Source organism: Lonchura striata, chromosome 14 (assembly GCF_050655825.1).
Source record: "Lonchura striata isolate lonStrDom1 chromosome 14, ASM5065582v1, whole genome shotgun sequence".
In the NCBI taxonomy this organism is placed as follows: domain Eukaryota; kingdom Metazoa; phylum Chordata; class Aves; order Passeriformes; family Estrildidae; genus Lonchura; species Lonchura striata.
Genome location: NC_140716.1, coordinates 15,727,749 through 15,746,024, shown reverse-complemented (window position 1 = coordinate 15,746,024; position 18,276 = coordinate 15,727,749).

Below are 18,276 nucleotides of genomic sequence, written 5' to 3'. Positions count from 1 at the left end.
CACAAATTTTGGCCCGAGATTAGATGAGAGATTCTCTGGGGGATCACAGAACTGCACTGGCAGGGCTCCGGTCCCGACACAGGATGACCCTGCCTCTGCTGGCAGAGGCTGTGCCCAAGGCTGTCCCCCTGCTGATGGAACTCAACAGAGAGGAGGCTCAGCCTGCCTGCAGTCATGCAGAGTTCCCTTGGAACATTCCCAGGAGGAGTCTGTTAATCCCATTGACCTGGCTTGATTTCAATCAACACAGGAACACTCTGCCTACGCAGGTTGTTCTGATACTGTTACTTGGCTGCAGCAGGGGTTCCCATCTTTTTTGATATTTTATATGTGTTTTGTAAATGCAGTATCACAGATGCCTTCTGCCTTGTTCCCAGTGTCCATCCTTGGCAATGCCCTGGCTTTTTTCCTCAATAACAGAATTGACTCTCTGTAGCCTTGGAGCCCCTGATGAAGACACACCTTCCAGCCGGATGCCAGCACAATGTCCCCAGGTGACTTAGTGCAAAGAGGAATTGCTAACCATCAGCCTTGTGGTGGTGCATGCACAGGTGCACCCAAAGTATGGTGGTGGCCCCATACCTTAGCAAAATGCGTGCACTTTTGGATGCCAAAATAGAAGATACAAAATGATTGGAGAGCATCCAAGGCAGGCCTATGAAGATGGTGAAGGACCTTAAGTGGAAGCCATCAGAGGACTGGCAGAGGGCTGTCTGTTCAGCTGGAGAAGACTGAGGGGAGACCTCCTTGTAGTCTGCAACTTCCTCATGAGGGGAAGAGGAAGGGCAGGCACTCTTCTCCTTGCCAGTGACCAATGACAGGACCTGAGGGAATGGCCTGAAGTTGTTTCAGGGGAGGTTTAGGTTGGATATGAGAAAAACCATCCTAGAGGGTGGCTGGGCAGCCTAGGGAACTGGTCACAGCACTCAGCCTGACAGAGGTCAAGGAGTGTTTGCACAACACCCCCAGGCTCACAGTGGGATTCTTAGGGCTGTCCTGAGCAGGGCCAGGAGTTGAACTTCAATGATCCTTGTGGGTACCTTCCTCCCCTTGTTCCATGGAAGCAGAGCCCAACCCCTGCCTGGCTGCACAAAAGGGCCTTCCTGGTTCCCATGGCAATACTGGGACACTGAGCTAAGCTAAGTACTGATATTGAAATGTTAATTAGCTAATTGCTCCTGGGGATCACCTACACCCCCCACCCACACTACCATTCTAGGACTGGGATGCAAAATAGAGAGACCAGTGGAATCGTAGGAGGGGGTTCTGGAGATGAAAACACCCCTAAATGGAAGGCTGGGCAGAGTGGAGGGGGCTGGATGGGTGAGCTGGTTGGGGAAAAGGGAACCACATCCCTGGTCTATGTCTGACCTGTCACCATAACCTGCAGGGGACCAGACTGAACTGGGCTGTGGGAAGCAGGAACAAAGGAGCAACTCTTCCTGGTGTTCCCAGGAGGGAAGGAGAGGGGACAGCTGCTGCTGGACTTCGGCAGCAGGCTCTGCACATCCCCTCACCCTTTGGCTAGCAGTGTGCCAGGAGGAAAGGAGAGAGGACTTCAGATTCAGACTGCACACCTCTTCACCTCCAGCTACCAGCGTGCCACGGAGACTCCAGGGACAGACTGTGCACAGACCTCAGGGACAGACTCTGCACAGACCTCAGGGACAGACTCTGCAGCCTTCTCCCCCTTCGGCTGCTGGGGAAGCTACAACAGCAGGGGTGAGCTCTGTGTTGAGCCCCCTGCCCAGCTGATCTTTTTAATAAAGAGCTGAACATTAAGAAAGGCATAAGCCCTGTTCATTTCATCAGGGAGTTGTGCAGAGCCAGAAGGTCCCACCTGAGCCTCCTTTTTTCCAGCCTGAGCCTCCGCAGCTCCCTCAGCCTCTCCACACAGGACATGAGCTCCACAGCCTTCCCCAGCTCCCTTCCCTTCACTGCACCAGCTCCAGCCCCTCAATGTCCCCCCACAACTGAGGGGCCCAGGACTGGACACCGCACTGGAGCTGTGCCCCCCCAGTGCCCAGCACAGAGCCACAAGCCCTGCCCTGCTCCTGCCAGCCACGCCATGGCTGACACAAGCCGGGGCCATTGGCCTGTTTGCCACCTGGGCACACCTGGCTCTGCTTCAGCCGCTGTCCACCCACCAGAAGCCCTGGGACCTTTCCTGCTGGAGCCTTCCCACACACTCTGCCCCAGCTGGGAGCTGCAGGGGCTTCTTGTGGCCAAAGGGCAGCACCCAGCAGGCCCTTGGGTCTCTGGAGCCTCCACCTGCTGCTCTCAGCCCTCTGTGGAGCCTTTCCACCCTCTGGCACCCCACACTCCCACCCCACCCAGTGTCCTCACCCATTTGCTCCTGAGACACTCCAAGCCCTCCTCCAGAGGCCCCAGTGAAGGTGCCTGGGCCCCGCTGCACCGACCCCCAGGGACACCAGCAGTGCCAGAGCAGACACCCACCGGCCGCAGCCCCAGTGCCCACCCTGCCTGTGCCCGCCCTGCCTGCGCCCAGCCCCGGCCGCTTCTGAGGCCAGGCCCGAGAGAACCTGGGTGAACCAGGGACAGGGGCCGTGTCCCAGGGCCTGGGGTAAGCTGGGGTCCCACCTTGGCCCTCCATGGCCCTGGACCAGCCCACAGGTTCTGCTCCGTTTCCAGGCTGCCCCAGGGCTCCCCTCAGGCCTTGCCAGACCCCCGGGCAGCCCCTGCATGGATTTGGCTGCTGAAGGCAGCAGCTCTTGCCTGGGCCCAGGGATGGCTCCTCTGGCTGTCTCTTGCAGTGCCTCTCGTCCCTCCTTGGCTCTTCAGGAGCTCGGGGAGCGATCCCAGGTCCCGTGTCCCCAGCAGCGGGGCTGGAGGCTCCAGTGGCTGCAGTGAGAGCTGCAGCAGCACCGGGAGCCGCAGCAGCACCGGGAGCTGCAGCAGCACCAGGAGCTGCAGCAGCACCGGGAGCTGCAGAAGCAGCAAGAGCTGCAGCAGCACCGGGAGCTGCAGCACCGGGAGAGCCCCTGGTTCCCGTGGTGCTGCCACCCTCAGCAGGCTCTGCCCGTCCTTCCCAGCCCACTTCTGCCTGGCCTCTGGGCACGGGATGGGCTGGGGACACTCACCAGCCACCGTGCTGGCCACAAAGGCTGTGATGTCACAGAACCATGGAATCAATTGGGGTGGAAGAGCCCTGTGAGATCACTGAGTCCAACTGGGACCCAGCTCCACCAGGGCAACCAGACAAGAGCCCTGAGTGCCACACCCAGGCTTTTCTTCAACACTTCCTTCTCCAGGCACTCCGCCATCCACCTGGGCAGCCCGTTCCAATACCTGGTCACCCTTTCTGGGAAGGAAGTTTTCCTTATGTTGACCCCAAATGTACCTTGGCAATCTTAAAATCCTTTTTTGCATCTGCGCTCTTGTCCTTGTGCATCTCTGAGCAGTCTGGCACAGACTTGTTGGTCACTTCCCTGTAGGCAGGAGAAGAGGCTGTGCCAATGAGTGCTGCTCAACTGTCAGGCCATTGAAGGCTGCTGCTTTCCTTATTATTTCTATATTTACATTAAAGAAGATAGCATCATTTCAGGAAAGAACTGTATCATGTAACAGTGTGTACAATAATAAATGTCAATAAATACACCAGAATAAAAACTAAGGTTGGAAAATAGAATATGATTTGTGACTGTCATAAGTACAGGGTTCTGGAAGAGCTTTTTAGTGAGCAGAGCCTCAAGTTGGAGCAGCATATGCAAGGAAGCTCTGTGATGTGATTAAATCTGTTCCCTTCATCTCAATGCCATCCATAGCCCTGCCAGTCTTCTTCCACGCCGGTCCTGCAATCTCCAAGATGCTGCTTAGCACTATCCCAACCTCTGTCCTAATTCCATGCATTCAAATGATCTTTCCTATCAGTTGTGAGCTCTGGAAATACAAGTTTGCTCTGAAATCAGAACAGTTCTCCTTTTCTGCTGGGTTTGCATGGCAAAAAGGGAGAAAAATTGGACAGAAGTTGAGCCCAGGAAGAAAGTGGGACGATGGGGGACTGGGGAAGGCTTTAAGATTTAGTTTAATTTCTCATTATCCTACTCTGATTTAATTGGTAATAAATTAAACTAATTTGAAAGGTTTGGTCTATTTTGCCTGTGACACTAATTGATGGGTGATCTCTCCCTGACCTTATCTGAACCCATGAGCGTGTCATTGTATTTGCTCTCCCCTGTCCATCTGAGGGGGACTGATGGCTTTGTTGGCACCTGGCTGCCAGTCAGGGCCAGCTCACCTCACCTCTGGGACTGCAAGATTTGAGCAAAGCAAGTGCTGAAGTGCAAGTCAGCAGCAACATCAATGAACCCGTCTGAGGTCAGATGAGGCAGGAGGAAGGTCTGCTGGCTCCTGAAACAGCTGTGCTGTGCACCTGAAGGTGCAGAGTGGTGCAGAGAGCCTGGAAACACCTAAATCTGATGGTTCTCCTCATGCAAACACACACACACAAACACCTTGTGTTCTAATGCAGAGAGGAGCTGTAGAGATCCAAGCAGTTGTTGCTCATGCTAAACATTTTCCTGGGAAGGAGGAGATAAAAACTGTTCTCCACAAATACAGGAGCAGGCAACCTTCTTGACAGTGAATAAAAAATCTGTAGTCAAAAAAATTACAATTAAAGCTTTTATTAAATTATAATTACCATCTTCTCTACATACACAGCCCCTGTGTGTTTCATAAAGGCTAATGGAGTGTAGTGCTGGGCTTGATGGATAAGCACGAGGGACTGGATAACTTCCTCACCCAATCTTAAGCTGATGACTTTAACACATTTTTTGGAACTTTATCTGTACTGGCTGTGGTTATGGAGAGACTGTTCAGTGAAGGAAAGCTGGTTCACAAAGTTACTGCTCCCTTTGAGTACTTAAACCAGACTCTGAAGCCCTGGATGTGAGGTTTGGTACTTTGGGTCTGTGTCATGCTCAAGGGAGGGCTCCTGGGAGACTGATGACTTCTGGCTTCTCTCACAGCCTGGGGTGGGTCACTTGTGGTTCCCCAGCACAGCCCAGAGTACTGTAAGAGGCCACAGCTTCTTCACCCACCTTGGTCACTGGCAAACCAAAGTTTCCAGAAATTTATTCTCTGGTTTCTCCACCTAGCCTGGGCCTATGACTGCCCTGAAAAGCCATATTTATTTTGTAATTACAGTCCAGGAGTTCTGCTGCCACATCCTCACGGGGGTCCTGCCAGTCCAGTGCCCACTCCAGAGCATTTGAAGCTTTCCTTCTTAACTTTTTGTTCTTCCACTGTTTCTTTCTTTCTTTTTTTTTTTTTTTTTTTTTTAATTTTCCTTCCCTGCAGTTTTCTTCTTGGAAATGGTTTCAGGTTGATATCTTGAAACCCCATCAGGAAAGCTTTATCCCTTGGAGACCTTCTCTGAGATCACCTGGATTCCTGGCATCTTTGCTCTTATCTCAATTTGGAGAAGTCCAAGTGAAGCTGACTAACCATCATTAGAGATGAAGAGCAGAAAATCAAACCATCAGTCTTCCACAAAGAGCGTACAGCAGCATGAAGAAGCCCATTAGAGGCAAAGTGGACCTGTCAGAGATTCAGTGTGAGGTGCCTCTTTAGCAGAAGAAACTCCCACACTTTAACTCTGCCTCTTCAGAGACAACTTAGTGTCATTTTCTGCGGGCGCCTCATAAAGCAATTAAAATAAATGTCTTCAGAATACAGTTTACTTCTCTCTCTGGGAATGTTTCCAGCTCACTCAGTTACAGCATTACCACAAAGAAAATGAAATTTGCTAATTATTGAGGACAGATACCAGCAGAGGGTAATAGTTTTACTGTGGATCTGCTGGAGCACTGGGGCAATGCCAGGAAGGCACATTCAGAGGTTTGGCCTGACTCTTTACCCTCCTGGTGCTACCAGGAAGGGTTCAGGATCGCAGAGAGGTGCAGCTGGGCTGGCTGGGAGCAGTACAGAGCTTTCCTAGTGTGCCACACCTGGTGTGGGCTGAGTCTTGTAGGCCTCGACACAGTGGGTGTGTGCCCCAATCCACAAGGAATAATACTAAAAATTGAGTTAGAGCTTATTTTCCTTCTCACTGTCTGTTCCTGTCTCCTCTTGCTGTCCTGCAGGCTGCCTCTTTTCCATCCTGTCCTCTCTTCTCCAGTCACTCCCTGTTTTCCAATGTCTTCCACCAACCGTTTGGCTTCTGCATCTGTGCTTATTGCTCTTCCTTCCTGCTGCAGACACACTCCCCTTCCTCCTCGCTGATGTCCTGGCTCGAGTTTGCCGGTGTTGGGTTGCAGATTCCTGGGACAGAGCCTGGCCCTTGCACCGTGCTTGGTGTATTCCTGGCAGTGACACACGCCTGGGCTGAGCCCACAGCAGCTCTTTGAACACATTCCCATGCTGGTCTCTTCCGATCTGCTTGTTCAAGCTTCTTCTGTTACACCCTCAGCCCACTTACAGAAATCACCGGTAATTTTATAGCTCATAAAGCCAGAAATGCAATTACAAGCATATCATAACTTCCTTTTCTCACACCAAGGCTCCTTGCAAATGTTTGGTTTCACAGGATGTTAAAAATTATCTCGATTCACAGCAGAAACTGGAAAATGTTATCTTCAAACTTGGTGTCTATGACTACCTGGACACAATTTTTTTGGATTTATCACATTGCCATGCAGTGCCAAGTGAGCACACGCTTCTGGCAGGAGCCAATTCACAGCGCTGGTGCAGAACCTGAAACATGAGGGGCCTCACACACAGCAACAACCACTCAGGGCTACTGTAATGCCAACAACAGAAATACAGCAGGGGTGTGATTTTGCAGGAGCAAAAATTTAACTTTAAATTTAACTTACACTAGACCAAGAAGAAAGGCAGTTCCACAGCTGAGTTACCAGCCTGTGGCTGCCTGCTGCAGATCTTATTTCCAACATCAAGGATGTCCCTTTTGCCTGAATTCACCCCACTTTATGCATTTGGAGCCTAAAAAATGGGGTCTGTCTTGGTGGTACACCCACACAGTGTGTGATCCACATACCAGACCCTTCATTGCTGGCTCCACCAGGACCAGTGGGCACCAAGACTCAGGTTAGGTTTAATTAAGGTCTGAATGTAGGCTGGGTGAGTGTTAGTTCTTCATTCTCATCACGGTCATCATGGAATAAAGTTAAAATTTCACTCACCTATTCAGCAGGGATTTGGGAGGTGGAAATTGGCCTCCTCCTGAGCCTTTGTGGCATCTGAACAGATGAGACTTGGTGTGGCTTGATCTGCTGGAGGGAGAGTGAGGACCAGTCAGTAAGTTCCTCAGTGTGATAGGATGCATGCACAGAAAATACACCCAAAGCCTACTTTCCCGAGTACAAACAAGCAGGATGACAGATTTCTTGCTTAGAAAATGCACATCTCCTTGCAGTGGCAGTACCTGACCCACAGGCAGTCTCCTGCAGGGCTCTGGCTCATGCAATCCATGCAGTCAGTGCCCCCCTTCCCCCTTGCTGTGCCCCTTCCCCAGCTTTGTCAGGCCGTGCAAGGAAAAGGCAGTTTTACAAGGCTGGCTTTCAAACAACCAGGGAGTTTTGGGACTTCTGCTCAGCCCTCTGTACATAGACTGTGCCTTCTGTGGTGGCCTCCACTGCTTTGTTTGTGGCAGAAAGGAGATGGAATAGCTCCTGCCATCTAACTTGAGTATCTTTACCACGTCATGAGATTTTGTCAGGATTGTGAGTGACATCTCAGCTGCACAGCTGAGTGGCTCAGGTGCTGCATCACCAGCACTACAAGCTAATCCCGTGACCAAGAACAGGCTGGAAAACCCAAAGCTGATTTGGGTGACTGACAAGCATCAACCAGATCTGCTGGCTGTGTTTTCTTCACAGATCAGTGTTCATCCACTCCTGAAGATAATAGCTGTTGAAGAAAGAATTGCTAAGAAGTTTCTCCTCCTTGGAGCTCTGCCTTCCCACCTGTTTGTGCCGGGGAGTGACAAAGGCCGGCTCTTGGAGAAGTGCTGCTGGAAGCAGGAGCTCATGCAAGCCCCCAGCACAGCCCCACCAGCCCTGGCACTGCTTGTATTTTAGAGAGGCTGTGCCAGGTAGGAGCTCCCACAAGTTCTCTGCTCCTGGCTGAGGTTTGCTCTGCTGCATCGATTCAGGCAGGGCAAATCCAGAGTTTCCTCTGTGAGCACAGCAGCTCCAAGCTGATGGAATCTAGGAGATGTTATTACAGCACAAAGGTCAGCTGTATAAAAGCTAAAAAGCCTCAAAGGCAGAAGAACATCACCTGCACCCATCCCATCACCTCGTGGGGTCCCACATCCTCACCAAAGGCTGCCCAGGTGTACACACCTTGTGTTTTGAATCTTCATGTGGGAAGCTCCACACTGATCCATTAGAGAAGACTAAGAAATATCCATTGAATACAGAATTAGTTCTTCTCTTCTGTCCTAGATTCTAGCCACTGCCATAGCTGGTACAGAGTCAGTGGTGCCTCTCATTTCAGGACACATTTTGCTTACACCTTCTCAGAGACGATTTGGGAAGCACACGGAAACAAAGGTAAGTGGGATGGAGAGAGAAAGGTTTTGTATTAATTCCAACTTTTTATGTTGTAATTAACCAACAGCAAAGAAACCGACAGTGTCCCACAGTGGCACAGACTTTTTGCTGCCTCGTGGAACACAGGGTGAGTTACAATTTCTCCCTCTGCTTACAGCTGTGTCTGAAAATTATTATATTCAAAATAACAAACAGATAATTCATCCCGAATTGAAAGAAAGACTAACAAAACAAAGCCCAAGCAATTGCAAATAATTTTGTCAGAGGTTGCCCAATTTGATTTTGCTACACAATCGTTAACTTCCCATTGCAAAAGAATTCATACGGGAAACTTTTTCCAGACTAATTCTTGAACCTTGCCCTTCTAATTAATCAGATAATGGTCTTATAGCTTGATTCTGTTTTCTGTTCTAGTTAAACTGTTTAGAAATGTGCTAATGATTCATTCTCATGCAATTAGATTCAGCAGCCAGAGTCTTTACTACATTTCTGCAAAGTTTGCTGTGTAGAGAAGCACAGTACAAAGAAAACAGTCATGGTTTCATAAAGAAAATCAATGGCATTTGGGAAAATACATTTGATGATCTGGACCTGTATTTAATGCATGTCATTAGGTATTTGCAAGAGACAAGTGACATGAGAGAAAGCAGCTTCTTTCAGTCTGCAGAGAGCTTAGAAGATACTCTTCCACCTTTCATATTCCACTTCTCTTTTATATTATGAATCCAAATCTCTAAAGATCTACCTTGTAAAATTGCCACTGAACTGTAACAGGAGACACCATGAAATTCTGGCGCTGCAAATCTCAGGGAAATGAATTTCCGTCATAGCTGTGCATAAATTTGTTCTTTACTGAAGCTGAGCCTGGGAAGTGACTGACGTCTTCATGCCGTGTGTGCGCAGGGCTTTGAGGCTTAGATTTCACAAGAAGTACAGATGCACCACTGGGAGCTCCTTGGAAGCTGCCTTGTTTACAGGGCTCAGCCTGGCGGGGCTGTGTTTAATCCAAGTCAGGTCATGGGAGATTGTGCTCCAGCCTTCTCATCACTGGCCAGACTCCATGCTGACAGATGCTACTGCAGAGAAAACCCTGCCTGTTGGAGAAGGGAGAGCACAGCATCTCTTCATGCAGTAGGACCTGGCCCAAGGTCAAGGCAAGAAGTTCATCAGAGGCCAGGGACCAAACCAGAGAGACACACTGGAGTGTGGCCTTGGCTGGGATGTGGCTCGTGCAGTGGCCCCAAGGACAGGAGCCTGAGCTTAAAGGCAGCTCTGAAGACACCACAAGGCTTCTCACTGCCCTGCCCTCACAGCACCCCAATCACAGATTTGGGATATGCACGCCCACACCAGAGCTGGCCTTGGATCCAGGCAGGTAAACCCTGAGGAAGTGAGGCAGCTCTGTTTGGAGACCTACATCCTGGAAAATGATCCATATGTTATGAAAGCCATGGGTGCAGGCCAGGAGGGAAGGCGCCATGGGCAGCTCCAGGGATCTTTACACATAGGCCACTCAGGCTCTGAGGGATCATGAGGTCCCCAGGGCTGGGGGTCTGCTGGCTGGAAATGCCACATTTTCTAATGTGTGGTACTTGGTCTTTATTAAATGGTTGCTTTATGACTATTAAGCTTTTCTGTGACTTCAGCTGGCCAGCAGTTGTGGTGTACACCCAGGAGTTTCTGTCACCCATTTGTTGCCTGTCCTTTGATAAGACTGGTAGGCAGGAGGCAGAAAACACTCAAGAACATTTGCAGCACCAGGTCTAAGGCTGGCAGAGATGGGTTTGCTGCGATAAATGAATACCAGTCCTGCTACTGAGCAGTCTGTGCTGGGATACAGGCAAGAAGAGAAACCTCCGATGTAAGGGTAGCCACGGACAGGGCTTTAAAGGGATTTTGTCTGTTGCAGGAAAGAGATTTAGTGTTGCTTGAGTTACAGAGAGTCAACAGTAACTCTACACAATTTCTCCTTCTGAGCCCTTTTTTCGGGTAGAGTGAAGGGAGGCTCACGCAGACATTGCAACACTGAGTCACGGCTGGAGAGGCTGGAATTGTAATGTCTCAACAGCTCATTCTTTTCCTCTGTTTTTAAACAGGAGCTTAGTTCTGTAGGAGGTCAGAGATGACAAGAGTCATGACGAAATTTCCCGATACCTCTACTACCCCAAAATTCACCTTGCACCCTTCACATGCTGAATGCATGTTTTCAAAGACTTACTCCTTGCAGTGCTTCGCAAGCTCTGCTTCTACCTAAGCAAAAACAGGCTTGCCAGGCATCTCAGTCATTGCAGCCTCCCTCCCTCCTTCCAACCTGAAACCTCTCATGCCTCAGCTCTTGTGTCTGGCCTCTGCAGAGACACAACCTCATGATGCTCAGCCCCACGTAAATGCCTTCTCCATCCCAGATTAAGGACTTCACCTGCATGGATTCTGCCTCTGTCTCCCCCACCTGCATCTCCTTTCACTTCCCAAGTCCTTGAGTTGCCTCCGACTTCACAAAATCTGCAAGATGTCTGTTTTACAGCTTTCTTCACTCAGCTTTAGCCTTCCAGAATTGCCAGCATTTATCTCACTGCATCAACTCTCCACCCATTTCAAATTCAATTGAAAGCACATTTTGTCCCTTGCCTGTGGTTCCTAAATTATATACACAGCTAATTTCAAAATATCAATTCAGAAACTTGGCAAGGTAATTATTAATAACACCTCTGTTCTTCTCTGGAGGAGAAATAATACTAGAAAAATGTGAAATGTGTACACAGTTGTCATTCTCACTCTCCTCTTTTGCAAACATTCTGTTCTTTACAGGAAATAAAAACAACCCTACACCCAGTATTAAGTGTAATTAGCATGGAACCATGGAACTGGGACAGTATTCCTTGACATGTCCCAGAACTTGGGGTGACACAGAATGCCACAGTCTGCCATGAATTAGTGCTTGGCTGTAAGGGTTCAGCAGCACAAGGGGGCTGAGCCTAAGGAGTGGTGCAGACCGAGAGCTGGAACCCAGCAGTTCCTTCAGTCACTTGTGTGGAGCTAATCATGGCAAACAGCTTCAGCTGGAATGATGTTATTCATTATTTGATTCCAAGATTTCACATGGGCTTCCCAAGGACCCAGAGCTGCTGGGAACCACTGAGCTGTGGTGTGGCCTGCAAGCACCATGCACAGAATCATGGAATGGTTTGGGTTGGAAGGGACCTTAAAGTTCATCCCATCCCATCCCATCCCATCCCATCCCATCCCATCCCATCCCATCCCATCCCATCCCATCCCATCCCATCCCATCCCATCCCATCCCATCCCATCCCATCCCATCCCATCCCATCTCTCTTGTAACCCCCTGTGCATACAGGAGTTAAGTACCTGGTTTTTACTTTCTAAGTTTTAATTTTCTACCTATAGCTATAAAACACACACCAACGTCCTGAAGACTTTTCCATTGCCCATAGTGCCACAGGATGTGCAGTGAAGAAGCTGCAGGGTCTATCCTGAAGTAAACCTAGTAGATGGGTGCTGTGTACATTGGGGAACTGAGCTTAGTGATCCAGGTGCCCTCTTTATCCCATGTTCCCACACCATCCCAACAGGAACCAGGGTTGTGCTTCCCTAACTGTGGGGAAAGAAAGCAAAAAGAAACTAAGTCTTTTGGAGGATGAGGTGGAAATAGAAAGATGCGGTGCCTCTAATTCCTGTGGTGGAGGGACAAAGTGAGGAGTTCCCAAGCAAGGGAGGATGCAAGAAGTCCTCAAGGGATGGGTTTATGCAAGAAGGGAAGTTGTGCTTTCAGCCTTGAAAGATAAGGAAGATCCAGCTCACAATCCCTTTGTTTTGAGAGGATAACATGTAAAAAGGCTATAGAGGTATCCAGGGGCTTTTCATTCTGAAGAATTTTCCTGAAGTTGTGAGGCCAGTCCTTTTTAGTGGCATTTAAGGACCTGTAGGAAAGAAGTGCTCACACAGACAAGAGCCAATTTATTGCTTACCTTACCCAGCAGTGTCAGTGGCTTTGGCTATCATGGGCCCAACAGCTCCTTCCTGGCACCTCAGCCTCTAGGGTGCTGAGGATCTGCCTCAAGTAAACATGGCACAAAAAGATAAATAAATAAAAAAATAATTAATAAATTAAAAGTATAAACTGAATGTCTCATATCAGGAAGAGCTTGGAAGGAGAAAGTCTGGTAACATTGAGAGCCATTGGCTCCTTGCTATGATAGCCAGTGCTTCTCTGGCAGATAAATCTCTGCTTCCCCTCCCTGCCTCCTGGAATCCTGTCTCACAGTTACTCTGCTCCAGGTGCCTCACTCCCACAGAAGTGTGGGGTATTTAGGAAGTAGTACTTCTCAAATGTTTAAAGTTTGAGGTTTTAAAGAGAATCTGATATTGTTTAGAAGTTGGCCAAATTCTGTGTTCTCTGGCTGAGGAGGGGATAAGCTTCCACTTAAATGGAGTGAAAGTAAAAGCTGCCCTGCTGAGAGACCCCCAAAGTGAAGACATGGAACCAGCTAGGGGATGGGAAAGGCCTGGGCTGACAGTGAAGTCACTGAACCTCCAGAACTTACTTCAGAACCTTTGGGATTCACCTCAGAACCTCTGGAGAAGAGTCACTGCTCCACAGCTTTCCTGGGGATGCCCAAGCTGTGTCTGGCCATCACAGCTGGTGGGTTGGCACTGGACCTCAGCTGAGCCAAGGCACTGCTTTCACCCACTCCACCACAGCCACAAAGCGGTCAGGTCCTGTGGGCCATTAGGATTACTCCTCATGCTCCCTTTTCCATGGGTTTCCTGCAGCAGCACTGCACTTTCCCCACTCCCAGTCCCCCCTTGCTGAGCGTGCATTGTGCAGTGTGACGCTGGGTCCTGCAGTACCCCCAGGAGTCCTCCTGGGCCATCACCACCTCCCACACGGCTCCGGGGCTCTACCCTGTCACACACCCTGCCAGGACCAGGCCTTCACACGGGTCAAGCACACATCTGTGAGCTGGCTCAGGGTGCCACGTGCTGATTTCACCTTCTGGGCTGAGCCTTCAGTGGCAGGTGGCAGAGAGCACCAGCAGAACCCGCAGCCCTCTTTTTGGGAAAAAGAAACTTGCTGCATGACACTTCTGCTAAATGATTCATTCCTAAAAGCCATGTTCACCCTTGCCTCTTCCTTGGTGGAGCCAGCCTGGATTTTGGAAAGCACTGCATTAACATACTTCATGCAAATTGCCTGATCCCTGTTCATGTACTACTCATAGAAGGCAGTCAAATTACACACAGCAGCACTAAGCACGAAGAAGACTCGTGAAACTAGAGCTCCTCCTAAAATATCCGTGCAACCCTTTTGGGTTAAGAGTCATACCCTGAGATGTCCTGAAACTGGAAAAATGCCCCAAAACTCAAAGTTCTATGTCCCATCACATGCGTTTGATGCCACCTCGTGGTAGTTCCATTTCCTAATTTGCAAGGCAAAGGTTTCACTCGTGGCATGTTTGCTTCCTTCTGAGAGATAAACAGTTTGGAGAAAGGATGAAGATAGACAGATGTCCAGATCTTCACTGCTGATTTGCAGCTTCACAGTACTGTTAATAAATGTTAGTATGATTGTAAAATAGAGCGATTGCACATTATTCTGAAAGGATATGGCTGTGGCCATCACAGAATTTGCTGAGATGTCCTGACATGAAACTTTAGCCATAGTTGCTAAACTGGGACCTAAGACAAACACCTCTACCGAATTCACAATTAGATTTTCAAATTTGCAGGAGCTCTTTTCTCCCTTGAAGAGCAATTTCCCTCTCCAGCCCAGTTGTCATTACATTGTGCTAAGGGTGTAATAAAGAGCTGAATTATCTCACTCTTTAAAAAGGAGAACAGAAATTACTAGGACTGGTAGAAATATTTAAACCAAGAATTGACTCTTTCAAAAGAAAATTGTTCCTCCTCCCCTCTCATCACTCCAGCAGAGAGTGATTTACCAGGTGCATTCATGGAGCTTTTGAGCCTTTCATGCAGCAAATGGCCCAGATTGCTTTAGTTTGCCCTCTGATCTGCAGGAAAGACACCACTTTACAACTGTTAGAACACATTCTTGGGCCGTTCTAATATAAAACTCTCATGTTCATTGATTGAGTAATCACAGACCATGTACAAATTGTAATGAAGTTGCTCCCTGTTCCTCGCTTTTCCCCCAAGCCTCAGGCACCTGCAGGCCATGACAGCATCAAGTCAGGCCCTGCAGAAGTGCTGGATCCTGAAGGCAGCATAGCTGGGACATTGCTGCAGCTCACCTAATTATTATCAGGTTTCAGCTTGGCTGATTAACTTCTATGTAGCCCTTTTGTTTTTAGTTCTGGAACTATCTTGGACAGTGTTAATCTGGGCAAAAAACCTCTGCAAATCACACAGCTCTGCTGTGCAATGAGGCAGATATCATTTCACTGTCTATATAAATGAAATTACTTTTGCCATGGTGTGTAACTACATAGCCCTTTTGCAATGGTGTGTAACTACATAGCACTCCTATGTAGGCATTTTGTTTTCAGTTCTGGAACTATCTTGGACAGTGTTAATCTGGGCAAAAAACCTCTGCAAATCACAAAGCTCTGCTGTGCAATGAGGCAGATATCATTTCACTGTCTATATAAATGAAATTACTTTTGCAATGGTGTGTAACACAATCTCCAGCGTTCAGGTGCTTGTCTGAATCTTTTTCACCATACTGAACACTCCAAATGTCTAAATACAGCTTTTTGTAGAAGGGGTGCTGCATTGATCTTTGTTTATATCACTCTCAAAAATCTATTTGACTGAAATTCTTTATCTTTGCTCTTTCCTTAAAATCTGCACATTTGAATCTGATCACAATATACAAATTGAGTGGAAAAATAGGAGACATTTTCACACATGCCTGAAGAGGCTTTAAAGGCTGAATTGGCAGAGGCAGCAAGTGAGCAATGATGTGTGTAGCAATGAACATCTTTCTCACATGGATTTGTGAAAGTGGAGCTGATATTTCCTGGCTAAGAGATATTTTGAACAAATTTTCAGTTTTCCTAGGAGAATATTGCTGTTGGATGTCTTGCTTAGATTCCATGGTCTCAGGCCCTTGGATCTCTTCAGAAGAGGGATCAACACCTTGAGTGAAACTGGAGCTGGTAACAACTCTTGCCCCCAGAGAATCCCAGGTTTGGCAGAACCATGAGTAAGTGTTACACCTGTGATGAGTTGTGCTTAATCACAGCAATCAAGGCAAATAAAATGTCTTTGTTGTATTTACCTTCAGTTCCAGAGCTAGCAGAAGAGAAGGAAATGAGGAGCCATTTGGATTGAGGAGAAACACAACACTCTGCAGGCTCTTCAGTGGAGGAAAAGGCATATATAGGAAATCATTGAATCCCAGAATGGTTTGGGTTGAAGGGACCTTAAAGCTCATCCCATTTCATGGGTAGGGACACCTTCCACTATCCCAGGTGGCCCCAAGATCTCTTCAAGCTGGCCTTGAACACTGCCAGGGATGGGGCAGCCACAGCTGCTCTGGGCAACCTGTGCCAGGGCCTCTGTGGGTCTCAGATTCAGTCAAAGAAAGAAATGGAGAGTTTCTAGCCAGGCAAAAAGCCTGGGAAAATGCTGGGAAAGAATGTAAGTAATTCTTTATCTCTCTTGTTTTTCACATTGTTTATAGTTGAGTTCTATCACTGTGCGTCAAGCACTCTGCACCAATGGTGGTGGGTTGTTTTCACTTCAGAACCAATGGATTTGGTCCTTGGGAAGCTCTGCATAAAAGAGCGGTGTATTTTGAATAAATCAGAGTATTACTCTCAACAGCCTTCTGAGTCAGAGTCTCTTCATTCCCGTCCTGCCTCGACAGCGACGGGCCTCAGCACCCTTACAGGTGTGTGATAAGGACAGTGATAGGACAAGGCTTAAGAATGGCTTAAGGCCTTTCCCCGTTGTGAAAAGTCCCTCTCTAAACTGAAATCCAGCTCAAGACTTGGCAATACCAATTAAAACATGCACAAATCTGCCCTCTCCTCTGTAGTGACTGACTCTTCGATGTGTAGAGGCTTCCCAATTGGTGCAGGTGTGTTTAGGATGGCGTATCCCACCCAGCACCGGCTGCGCGTTGGTGAATGTGCAGGTCCCGCTCCTGCCCTGCCTGCCGCCTCTGAGCAGGGGTTACAAGGCACAGGCTCAGTGGAGTCAGATGGCTGTGTTCAGGTAACACAAGTCCCACTTCACACCCGTCAGCCTCTGCTCCGGCTTGTCTGTCAGTGATAAAACCACCTGGAGGTCCTGCCATCCTATTCAGGAAAGAACAAATCAGGCCAAGATGTACTGCTGCTGAGAATCTCACCTCCCACCTCCCAGTGCCCACTTAAGTTTTGGTTATTCCTGTCCCTCAAATATAACCCTCTCCATGCCCTGCCTTCCTCTTCTGCTGTCATGTTTGGGAAGAATGGGATCTACCTGAGATGACTCTGCACTGCAGATCACCCAAGGAGCTGGGATCTCTTGCTGGGATCTGAAATCTCTGTAGGCAGCTGATTATTCACATTTTGTTTGCTGGTTCAATTTATTTTTAGTTGACAGAAACAGCTGTGAGGGGGAGAAAAAATGAGGAACAGAAGCTGACAGCATGATTAACTTTTTAACTCAAAATTGCTTCTCAATTAAAAGAATCTAAATATTCCCTGTGCTCCTGGTGTCAGTTTGCCATGCTGGCAGCTGCTGCGCTCCCAGGAACATGACACAGTTTCACAGATGGAAGTGGAGGTGGGGCTGCACAGGAGAAAGACTGTCCACAGTTGCTCCTCCCTCAGGGGTCACCTCATGGGACTGGGGGACAGTGCAGGAGGTGAAAGGTCCAGCGTGGCCAGCGCTGTGGGGTGGGCTCAGAGAAGCCATCAGGCTACTCAAGCTCAGCCTCCCCAACCATAAAATGAGATCTCTATTGAGATTTCAAAGCTATTCCAACCCCTTGCAGGTGAAAGGGTGCGGGTGCAGAGAAGCATTCAGAAGTTCATGTTCTAACAATGAGAAGTGTTGGTAAAATCTTCAAACAAATCTCATACATGCTAGCAGGAAGAAACCTCAGCTCTGCCAGGACTGATGATGTTTATTCAAGGTACAATGCTGGGAAAGTTTCCAGCCACCAGTAATTGGGGTGCAGACATTTCCTGTTCTATAAAACAAGAGCTCCTCTTTTCACTGCTTTTAAGTCTTATGAGTCTTAAAATTCAGAAAAGTCTTCAGCCGAACTAACTCGATATCTGCTTTTCCCTACATTGTTTTGTTTGCCTGCCAGTCTTTTCAATACACCTCCTTGTCCCACTCTGCCCTTTGCCTTTCCTCTGAATCCCGTACTGAGGTTTGAACTTCGATTCCCAATTGTTTGCCTAATTCCCCCTCACCCCCACAGAAGGCCAGGAACAGAGGTGTGCTGGGAAGGGATGGGGCAAGGTTGCAGCTCAGGACATCAGAAACAGACTCTGTCCAGGCAGACCCTGGCTCCTTCCCCCAGCAGGAATCATGGAATGGTTCAGGCTGTAAAAGACCACAGTGGATCAAATGGTCCCACCTCCCTGCTCAAGAAGGGTCCCATGACATAGGATCGTGTCCAGGTGGGTTTTGATTATCTCCACCGAGGGAAAGTCCACCCCCTCTCTGGGGAGTCTCTTTAGTGCTCAGTCACATGCACAGAAAAGTTCTTTCTCATGTTCAGGTGGAATATCCTGTACTTTACTTTTTGCCC